The sequence below is a fragment of the Cajanus cajan genome, chromosome 9, assembly GCF_000230855.2.
Source record: "Cajanus cajan strain Asha chromosome 9, NIPB_CcT2T_4, whole genome shotgun sequence".
NCBI classification, from domain to species: domain Eukaryota; kingdom Viridiplantae; phylum Streptophyta; class Magnoliopsida; order Fabales; family Fabaceae; genus Cajanus; species Cajanus cajan.
In genome coordinates this window covers 14,884,787-14,896,847 of record NC_138525.1, presented here as the reverse complement: position 1 = coordinate 14,896,847, position 12,061 = coordinate 14,884,787, and positions in this window count along the sequence as shown.

Here is a 12,061-nt window from a genome sequence, read left to right as displayed (position 1 = left end):
AAAATAAGCTTAGAAGCATTAGAAAAATATATATAATGTATTTATAATTTAGAGTGTATTTAGTAAAATTAGTTGACTAAAAGCTTATAAACCAGATGAAAACTTATAAACTATAAATTAAGAATTGAAAATTTAAAATTTTATAAGTTAGCTAATTGAATCGAAGATTTTTGATAAAATTTAAAAATAAGCTAGTTAATTAATGTAAAATAATATTATTAATTTATTTATTGATAATGAGAATGAGAGAATAACATGCGGACAAAATAATTTTTAAATTAATAAAGATAAAAAAACATTTCATGTAAATTAATTAGGATAAAAAAAAGAAAGTGAAAAAAAAGTTCATGCAAATTCAGAATGGCCCGTTCCAGAACGCCAACTTCATGCATGCGTTGACCAAAATGTCGTACTGTGATTCAAAAATTGAAAATAAAAATTCATAACATATCATAAATTCAAAGACAGAAATATGGTTCAAAAATTGAAAACAAAAATTTAGAATATAATATATACTAAAAAAGTTCAAAGAAATTACTGAAAAAGGAAATCATCTAGGTAACACTGAAGGGAAACCTTAAACCATAAAAATTAAGGTTGTACCTCCTCAAGAACAAGTTGTTATTGTTAGGGTACATTGTGAATGACTTCAAGGGAAAACATCGTTTCGTTTCATCCTTGACTGTATAGTGTCAATGTGGTAGTAAGTGGTTCACTCTAGTTTGACTAACAATGAAATAAAACCTGCTACCATTGTCCTTAGTGATGCACTGCATTGTCCTTAATAATACACTGTATAGCCCAAATATTTAGCAATTGAAGTTATCAATCCCCATTATCCATATTACCAAATCTAGTGTTTGAAATGTTTTGTACCTTGGGTCTTTTTTCTTGCACGATTCACAACCGTGAACTGTAGGCATAAACCATTCTGGAACCAGAACGGCCCGTTCTGATTACACTATTGGTGTGTAAATTTTGCATCTGGAACGGCCCGTTCCAAGTATAAAATTTACACAGCAAGAGTGCAACCAGAACGGCCCGTTCTGGTTTCAGAACGGGCCGTTCTGGTTCCAGGTGTATTCAAGAAATTTGGCATCATCTACGTGACATCTACGTGACATCTACCTGGCATCCACGTGGCCAACAGTTAACTCTGTTTAAATCATTTGGACAGAAGTACCAAATTGCAATAATTTAAATTGTTGGGAACCAAATTGAAACAAAAAATTAAAATGGGACTAAATTGAAACAAAAAATATTATAAGAGACCAAATTAGAGTTTTAACCTAAAAAAAAATATATTGAGAAAAGTTTTAGTCCCATATTAAATAAAGATAAAACTAAAATAAAATATATAAATAAAAAATAACTATCACGTAATAAATCAATAGTTTTATAAAGTATATAAATAGAAAACAATTATCACGTAAATTAGTAATTTTATAAAGTTGAGATAGAATCCAACTCTTATTCTAAGTGATTTTTCTTAATATACCATTACTTTTACTCTTTGTTGGTAAAATGTATACTTATATAAGGATATTTAAATTCAATCTAAAACTAAAAATTGTAAACAGATAAAATAGTTTTAAAAAATTAATCAAATTGTTAGTTAAAGAACTAAAAAAAAAAAGTTCTTTTATTTGGAAAAATTGGTTTATATAGATCTCACTAAAACTAATTTTTTCTGGAGAAAAAAATGAAATGATTAAACTTAAGAAAAAAATCCATATGTAAAATCTTATTTTAAAAGAATATTAATATATCATTTTAAATAATATTAAAAATAATAAATAAATTTAATTAAAAATCAAATAATCTAATCTAGTCTAAATTACTTTTAATACAATTAAATCAAAGTTAATAAATCCTTTTTAATTAAAATATAATTTATTTTAATATTCAGATCAAATGATATATATATATATATATATATATATATATATATATATATATATATATATATATATATATATATATATATGAGAAAATTAGTACCAGCAAGTGTATTCCGCTATATGAAGGCTTACTATAAACTTTGAAAAGACATAAAGTCGTGTATATAATCCAAAGAAACTTAAAAATATCTTTCGACCTCTTGCTAGCTAGCATATCATTAGCGGTCACATTCTTGTATTGTTCACTCCAATGTCTAAAATATTGTTCGCTTTGTAGTGTCTGATAGACTAATCACAGTTTTTATATAAGACATTTCAATGTGTTAGAGAGAGAAAAATTATAAATTATCCTTACACTATATTATTTAAAGTAATTTAGTAGAAAGAAATTTTAGTATGGTATTGAGATGGACAAATTGTAAAAATTTGTGGGATCTATCATATTATATTTTCTTCCACTTTAGTCGTCATAATTTGGGATGGAAAGTCTATATAAATTATTACTTCATAACTAACTAATATTTTAAATTGTTTGAAAATAATGATAATAATATTAATTTATTTTAAAAAATAAACTATTAATATAAATATATTTTATATACAATCTATTTTTTAATCAATCATCTTGTCTCAATGGTTATAACAAGAAGTTAAATTTTTATGTGTTTTAAAATTATATTTGACAAATAGAAGACATGTGTCCCAAAAGTACAAATTAATTATTAGTTATCAATTTTCGGACATTGCGTGGGCCATGAAATAAAAAATAATTTTTTTTACTCTTTCATTTTCACTCATTCGAACACGTGGGAGTGAAAATAATTTTTTTTTTACCTTTTTTGTTTTTTTTTTTGTCTATTCAAACAACACATTATTTCTACAAAATTTCGATTTTCTTTTATTTCTATTCTTTCTATTTTTTTTTTATTTCTTTCCTTACTATTTCATTTAGTGTAAACAAATTAAGCATTAATCTTAAATTTTAAGCAATATAATATTTTTTTTTCATATCAAACCAAGTCCTCTAATCCAAAGTTATAATATACTATTTTTTATAAATATCATTTCTTTTTCACCCGTAAAAAGAGAAGACTTTACACAAAAGAAAAATATTACATCCAATATCTTCTATTGCTAAAAGCTCGTCTAAGACGGTCATTTAGTTAAATTATAAGTTATCATACCACTATTGGGAGTTGTACACCGGAGAGAACTCCATCAATAGATAGTAAACAAATTATAAGTAAAATTAACACTATATCTTAACTCAAAATCTTAAAACATTAATTTATATGTCTTTCTTACTTATATACTATTTAACATACTCAATTTTATTTGATGTAAGACTCTTATTTATACTTAAATTCCAACACTCTTCTCAAGTGTGAGTCTCTTTCATATGATATAATACCTCCCTCAAAGATGAGTATTTAATGGCCTATTTACATTGCTATTAGCTCATTTCAATGAGACACTTATTCACACTATCCAGAAGACTTTTAGTTTATGACTATATGGTAATCCCACTCTTGGAGGTCGTGAGCAAACTGCAAGTGAACTTAATCTAACATCTTAAATCAAAACATTAAAACGTTGATAGTTTTTCATACTTATATATCAATTAACACGTTCTACTTTATTTGATGTGAGACTTTTATTTGCACTTAAACTCAAGCCAAACATAAATATCATCTCTCTACCACCAGTAAGAGAGAAAACTTTACACAGGAAAATTATTACGGCAAACAATTAAGGTATTATAAAATTTTGCTAGTCCGGGAAATTTCAACGTAATTTTTTTATAAATAAAATCAAACTATGATCATTAAAATGGAAATATATTTAAAAACATTTTAAGGTTCATATATATATATATATATATATATATATATATATATATATATATATAGTTAATTATCCATACACTGCTAGTGTAAAGTTTTTTACATTGACAACTAATTATATCTTTTAAATTATTTTATTTTATTTTTATTTTATTAAATAAGCAACTGACATGACATTATTAAAAAATATAATTAGTTGTCGGTGTAAAAAAACTTTACACTGACTTATATATATATATATATATATATATATATATATATATATATATATATATATATATATATTTTGAGTGATTTTATCAAAATCTGAACCTCCAAGTTAGTAAATTGGATCTCCCTCACTTATGTACATGTAGCTGGAGTAAATGCAAACAAGACTAACATTCAAGTAGTAGTTTTACAGTGATAATGAGAAAATTAAGTTAAAATAACATGATATGATGTCCCATTTGTATAGATGTGAATGTGTAACTATTAGGATTTCATCATATTTTTTTGTAGATATATTTTGTTTATAAGAAGATAACTAAATCATAGAGATAAGATTGTTACCTTAATTAATTATTTTAAGAAATAAATATTTGAATAATAGTTAATAGTTCAACATTATGGAAGAGATAATAGTGACCGGCGTAAAATTATGGAAGAGATTTATGTCGCATAATTATTTTCTTTTAGGATTTTGTGATTATTTATCAATCGTTAATAATAAGATTGAATTATTGGTAAACATTTCTAACCATAGTATTAAAGGTATTGTGATATCATTAACGGCTTATTTAGATATAAATTATAAATGATTTTAATAGTTTTTATTGAATTTTTTTTATTTTAATAAAAAAATTCTCAAAAATACTTTTAAACTTATATATAAATTTATTGAAAAAAAATTCAAGTTTCACATCGACTAATAATAAAATAATTAAAGGATCGACTCTCACTTTATAAATCAATTTTATAGAATTAAGTTAAGTTCATAATCCACATTTTAAGATGATATCAGAACTAGTTATATTTATTATAAAAGGATTACCCATCATTTGATACATGCATCAAAACGTGATTGTGTTAAGAATGAATTTTTTTATGGATAAAAACTCAAGTCTCATCTACTCTAAATTATTAAAAATAGTTATTCATCATTTGTCTACATATCAAATTCAATAATATTGTATGTGAAAAAATTTATTAAAAAAATACAAATTCTACGTTGAATAAAAATAAAATAATTAAAAATTATATAAATAAGAATAAATTAAGAAAATCCGATTTTATATATATATATATATATATATATAAGTTTATTGAAAATAATTTGTTATATGTAAAAGTCTTAATATATAAAAACATTCTTAGACAATGCACTTGGTATGACATTAATTACTTCAACGTGAACAATCATGCATGGCGTGATGGTGATGGTGATGCAGTAGGTACGTATGATAATAGGTGTCAGCTTTAGATTACTGGTCTTTATTCATAGTTTGAACGTGTTAAAGGGTGACTGGTTACAGAAGAGTGAACGTGACAGGGTAATCTATGGAGATACTGAGGTATCAATTACAAGGGACACCTGTCTCATCCTGGTCACAATCCCACCCTCCACGTACTGCCATTAATTCGCCAATGGTGCCCCGTGCTTGTTTTGGTTATGTTTCTACAAATGTATAGCGTTCAAAACTAGAAAAAGTGTTGCATAGCTATACTTCAACTAATGCAGAAATTTCGTACGGGGACCTATCACCGCCACGTATACACCCACAACACACCATTTCTCTTGTCATTCATTCTTGTATGCATGTCAACATATAGGGAGAAAAATACGCGTGGATGCTTCTAAGCTTGTATGACTTAATTAGCTCACATCACACTCAACCTTGCTTATTTTTTCTTTTTAAACAATTAAGTTTGTACTATTCGTACAGCGAAGTCGAGCTTGAGTTCAGCTTCATAACGCAGATTGACATCGAACATGCGCTACACGACATCGGCCAAGACAGAGGCTCATTATCTGAACAAACTATAATTAATCTCGGGCCCAAGGTCTAGAAAAATCCTAATTCACACTAAGGTACGTGCATTACTTATAAGAGACTCAAACATCCACAAACACTAACTTTGGCATCGGAGTCTCTTTTGCAGGTATCACCCCCACTTTGGAGCAGCAAGCGTACTCAGCAAAGGAGGCTCACCAATCTTGCCCAACAGATCGTCCCTACGACCAATCTCCGGTAAGAACATTTGGCGCCCACCGTGGGGCTGATCCAGACATCTCCTATCGGCCACGCTTATGGTTTTCACCCGAAGCCATAGTAGACGAGCAACAGACGACCTAGATCGCGCAACAAGAATGGAAAGTGAAGCAACATTGAGGAGACTGATCGAGCAGGTCGATCAAATGCGGCAACAACACCCCGTCGACCTGGAGAACATCCGTGCTAGGCACGAATCCGACCTAGCGGCACTGCGCGCTGAGAATGAGCGCATTTGCGCTCAGCTTCCTTGGCACCCTTCTGATCAACCCCCTCAACCGAGTAATCAACACGAGAAAGAGGGGCACTCAGTTTCCCAACCACCGACTGCACCCAGGGCGGCGACCCATAGGTCTACTGTTCATCGGTCACACGTACCGACGAATAGGTTAGACCATGAAGTCAGCAATGCACCTGTCCAGGCTCTAGGACATAGGGCAAGCATCCGCCGCCATCCTTTTGTTGATGGCATCATGGAGACGCCTCTCTCTTTTGGATGGAAGCCCCTCAACATCGACCGTTACGATGGCACTACTGACCCAGATGAGCACGTCGATCTGTACGTCACACAGGTAAACCTATACACTAACGAAGATGTTATTTTGTGTAGGTTTTTTCGACCTCGCTCAAGGGAGCAGCGCTCGCCTGGTATACTCAATTGCCGGCAGGATCAATCGATAACTTCGACACTCTGGTGAGACGATTCACGGTGCAGTACGCGACGAGCCGACCTCACCACATCACGTCAACCGCCTTGGCCAGTCTCAAACAGGGAGATGACAAGCCACCGAGGGCGTTCATGGAGCGCTTTGCCGGCACCTCGGTCAAGATCCAAAATTTAAACCCCAAGGTCGCCCTTCACGCCATGCTCATGGCGTTCAAGCCAGGATCTTTCGTTGACAGCCTATGTCGACGACCTCCCCCAAACATGGACGAACTCCGTGCCTGAGCTGCAGGGTACATCCAGATGGAAGAGCACACCGCTTTCCGCGACCAAGTTCGTGGCAAATCTCAGGCGAGGCCAGACCACGGTCACAAAGATAAGGTGAAAGTCACCAATGATAGCCAATTCAAGAAGGTTGTTAGGGCAAACAAAGGAGGGAGGTATGATTTCTACACCCCCCTGAATGCGCCCCGAGTACACATCCTAGAAGAGGCCAACAACACCAATCTGCTCACTCTGCCACCACCTGGGCATAGCCCCAACAGTGCAGACAAATCCAAGCATTGCCGGTACCACTGAACACTACAAGAAAAATGATAAATTGCGACGGACAAATTGCGAAGGTTATCTAGAAACCGTCGCCGCTTTGATATTGCGACCCTTCATACGACAGTTTTTCAAAACCGTCGCAAAATTGTTCAACATTGTGACGGTTTATCGTAAACCGTCGCAAAAATTGTTTAATATTGCGACGGTTTATCATAAACTGTCGCAAAATTTGTTTAACATTGCGACGGTTTATGATAAACCGTCGCAAGTTTAACATTGCGACAGTTAATCATAAACCGTCGCAAATTTAACATTGCGACAGTTAGTCATAAACCGTCGCAAAATTTTCAGCATTTTTTTTTTATTAGAATTAAAAATTTTTTTTTGAAGTATTATGTATATTATCTTAATGAACTTATATTTTATTAATACTTTTATATATACTTTCTTTAACATGAGGTACACGATTTTTTTTTCTTTATATAATTTCAAAATCGTGACTAGAATATAAATTTATCTTTCAACAAACTTATAAATTTATCTTGTATGTAAGATGTGTTAGAGTATATAAATAAGTATAATTATCATTTTATAACTTAATTCTTGAGTTATCACATCACATATTATTGAATAATTTACAATGTTAAATTTTATAAATTTTATTTTAAATGTCCATCTTTTTAACACTATTAAAAATATAAAAATAAATATGTTAAATTTTATAAAAATCCAGTTTAATTTATTTATGATATAAATATGTTTTTAATATCTAATATATATTTTTAGATGATAATTTATTTTAAAATATATCTTATAATAACAATTCTAAATGGAACATAAATCTTCTGATTTTTCTTATTTTGATTTTTTTAATCAATATATACAATTTTACTATTTTGATTTTTTCAATCAACGTATACAATAAATAAAAAACACAAAAGATAAACATGCATGGTAAAAATTTTATTTTATCAAAAAACTTTTATTTTAATATATTACATTATAGATGTGAATATTAAGACATATATATATATATATACATATATATTATAATTAAAATTTTTTAAAAAATTAATTCATTATTAAGAATTTTTTTTATTACATGAGAATTAATTTCTTTCAAAAATTTGACAGATATAAAATAAATAAACGTTTTTTCTGAATCTATATTTTTATTTTATTAGAATATAATTTTTATTTTTTAAAATATATTATTTTTTTAGATAAAAAATTATGTATATGTCAAATAGTAGTGGGGCAAGTGCCCACTATTCCAAACGTACATCCGTCCCTGTATAATTATATCAATGTAACTTTTATTAAGTATTATGTTGCTCAATAACTTTATATTAAATGTGTATTTTGTAAATCCAACCGTTAAATTGAAAGTTCATATCACTTTATAAGTGTATATCAATTTTTGTTAAAATTGAACAACAACCGGAAGGTAATCAAATTGTTTATATTTTAATGTATTTTGAAATGAATATATTACATCAATTTTGTTTTATAAAAATGAAGTATCAAATCATCTTGGGTTAATATAAAGTTTTGTATATATAATCTATGAGAGATATGAACTTTCAATCTAACAGTTGGATTTACCAAATTCACATTTAATATAAAATTCTTGAGCGGTGTAATACTTAGTAAAAGTCACATTTAATATATATATATATATATATATATATATATATATATATGAGGGGGTTTATAATTACCAGTGTAAATTTTACTAAATATTACACCACTCAATAACTTTATATTAAATGTGAATTTTGTAAATTTAACCGTTAAATTGAAAATCTTTTATTATTAAATCATATATACAAAATGTTATATTAATCGAAGATGATTTCTTATAAAAATAAAATTAAATCTGTCAGAAAATTTATATTTTCGATGAGAAATTTTTTGTAGGAAAAGCTATATTATTGATGGAATATTTTAGAAAATTTTATATTTGTCGAAAATGTAAGAACTGGTTTTAAATTTGATATGAAAATATTATGATATAATTAGATAAGATTTTAAGTTAGTATTTTATTAATATTTGATAATTAAAAAATAAAACAAGGATAAAATTTTATATGTTTGATTTAAGATAACTTACAAAATAACTCTTGGTAAAGTTATTCCGCTCAATAAATCATAGTGTGTTGAATTTCATCGATCCAATTAATTGTTAATTTAAAAATTATTAAATTTTACTAATAATTAATATAAAAAAATTAATTAGTTTTGGAATAAATTATTTTCTAATTAACAATATAATTGAAACATTAATTATTTTAAATTATTTAACTAAAATCTTATTGCCAATTTACTATATGATCTTAATATTTTTGTATAACTAATATCTGGTTTTAAATTTGATATGAGAATATTATATATAATTAGATAAGATTTTAAGTTAGTATTTTATTAATAGTTGATAATTAGAAAATAAAACAAGGATAAATACATTTTTTTTTGAATTTTATATGTTTGATTTAAGGTAAATAAATATATTAAATTAATTAATAATTTATTTAAAATATTAAAATTTAATTTATAAGTATGTAATAAATAAATATTCATAATTTTATAAATTATATTATCATTATAAATTAAAAATTTTTAAAAATTTAAATTATAATTTTAAATCGAAATAAGTAGATGTTAATTATAAAAGTAAGTACATATAAATAAAGAATAACTAAATATATTATTATTATTATTATTATTATTATTATTTGTAATATAAAATTATTATATATTATTATTATAGTACAAATATGAGATTGTATATTTGAGAATGACTTAAATGAATTAATTTGTACAAGTTATACTGGCAACATACATATACATTTCGGTAGCTTACTCATCAGAACTTCACAGTTAAGCGTGCTTGAGCTGGAGTAGTACAGGGATGGGTGACCTTCTGGGAAGTTTTCGAGAAATTGCACAAGTAAGGATAAAACATGCTAAACAGTGAAATATCGTGAAATAAAATCCTTGAAAGGCCAAATACGAGGATTGTTACATTAATAAATTTATTAAAATAAAAAAAAAATTATAATTTTCGACGGGTAAAAAAAGGGTTGTAATATTAATTTAGAGGCAGTTGGTGCGACCTTTGATGAAAGGGTCGCAATGTTAATATAGAGGCATTTGGTGCGACAGTTGATGAAACGGTCGCAATTCCAATTTTGCGACGGTTTGTGCAACGGTTCTGATAACCGTCGCAAAATTGCCTGGTGACGGACGATTCTGCGACGGTTCCCAAACCGTCGCAATGTTGTCTTTGCGGCAGTTCTAACCGTCGCAAAATCGTCATTTTCTTGTAGTGAAACTATGGTCACACAACCGAGGAGTGTCGCACACTCAGAGATCGCATCGAGGAACTCGTCCAAGGAGGGCACCTCGGACAATACGTCCAACGACAATAATCTCATAGAGGAGGCTACCACAGACAAGGACGAGGACGCGGCCTAGGTTCTGGCACCCGCACAGACCAACCCTCTAGATCTCATCAAAATAATGGCAGAACGGTGCAGGTGGCTCCCTTACGTAGAGTCATTAACACAATTGCAGGTGGCTTTGCAGGGAGAGGCTCTAGCAGCTCGGCGCGCAAAAGACATTTGCGCAGCATCAACAATGTCCACACTGCCACCTTGGCCCCGCACCACAACACACCACCCATCACCTTCACGGATGACGACCACACTAACATCTGTCCAAACCAGGATGATCCCATGGTCATCGTAGTGGAAGTCGTTAATTGGGAAGTCCACAAGACGTTGATTGACCAGGGAAGCTCGGCTAACGTCCTATACTGGCCGACATTCCTAAGGTTAGACATTCCTCACTCCCTTATCCAACCTCACACAGAACCCTAGTCGGTTTTGTAGGAGAGCGAGTTCACACTCGAGGGTACGTGGATCTGCTGACAACTTTCGGGACCCTTCCTGACTCAAGGAGAATCATGGTCAGATACCTCCTCGTCGAGGCCAACACATCCTATAATATAATCATCGGAAGGCCGACGTTGAACCAACTCGAAGTTGTGGTATCTACCCCGCACCTGGCGATGAAATTCCCTAGGGAGCAATGGCAAGATCATCTCCGTCAAGGCAAACCAGAAGACAGCTCGGCAATGCTATGCTAAAAGCTTGAAGGTCTCGCCATCCGAGGAACGCCACAAAGGAGGCCCCCCTACGATAGCTCACATTGCCCAGGTTGACATCATTGACCTGGACCCAAGGTCAGAATCCCATAACGAACGACCAAGTCCCATTGACGAGCTTGACGACCATCAAGTCGGTAAACTTCCCAGACAGTGTACGAAAATAAGTCGCCAGTTAAACCCAGAGCTACGACAACGACTTATTGAGGAGATCTCCAAAAATGCCGACCTCTTCGCATGGTCAAGCGCAGACATGCCAGGTATTGACCCTAACCTCATCTGTCACAGGTTAGCCATCCACAAGGAAGCTAAGCCGATCACTCAGAGAAAGAGGAAAGTCAGAGGGGAGTGGGGCGACGCCATCGTAGCTGAGACACAGAAGTTGATGAACGCGGGCTTCATCTGCGAAGTCAGATACACCACGTGGCTGGAAAACATGGTACTGGTCAAGAAGAGCTCGGGGAAGTGGCGCATGTGCGTTGACTACACCGACCGCAACAAGGCGTGTCCCACAAACTCATACCCCTTACCGAGCATTGACAGGTTGGTTGACGGCGCTTCCAGCCATGCTCTCCTCATCTTCCTTGACGCATACTCGGGGTACAATCAGATCATGATGTACCCACCAGACGAGGAGCACACAACCTTCATCACCGAACACGCAAATTTCTGCTATCGCGTGA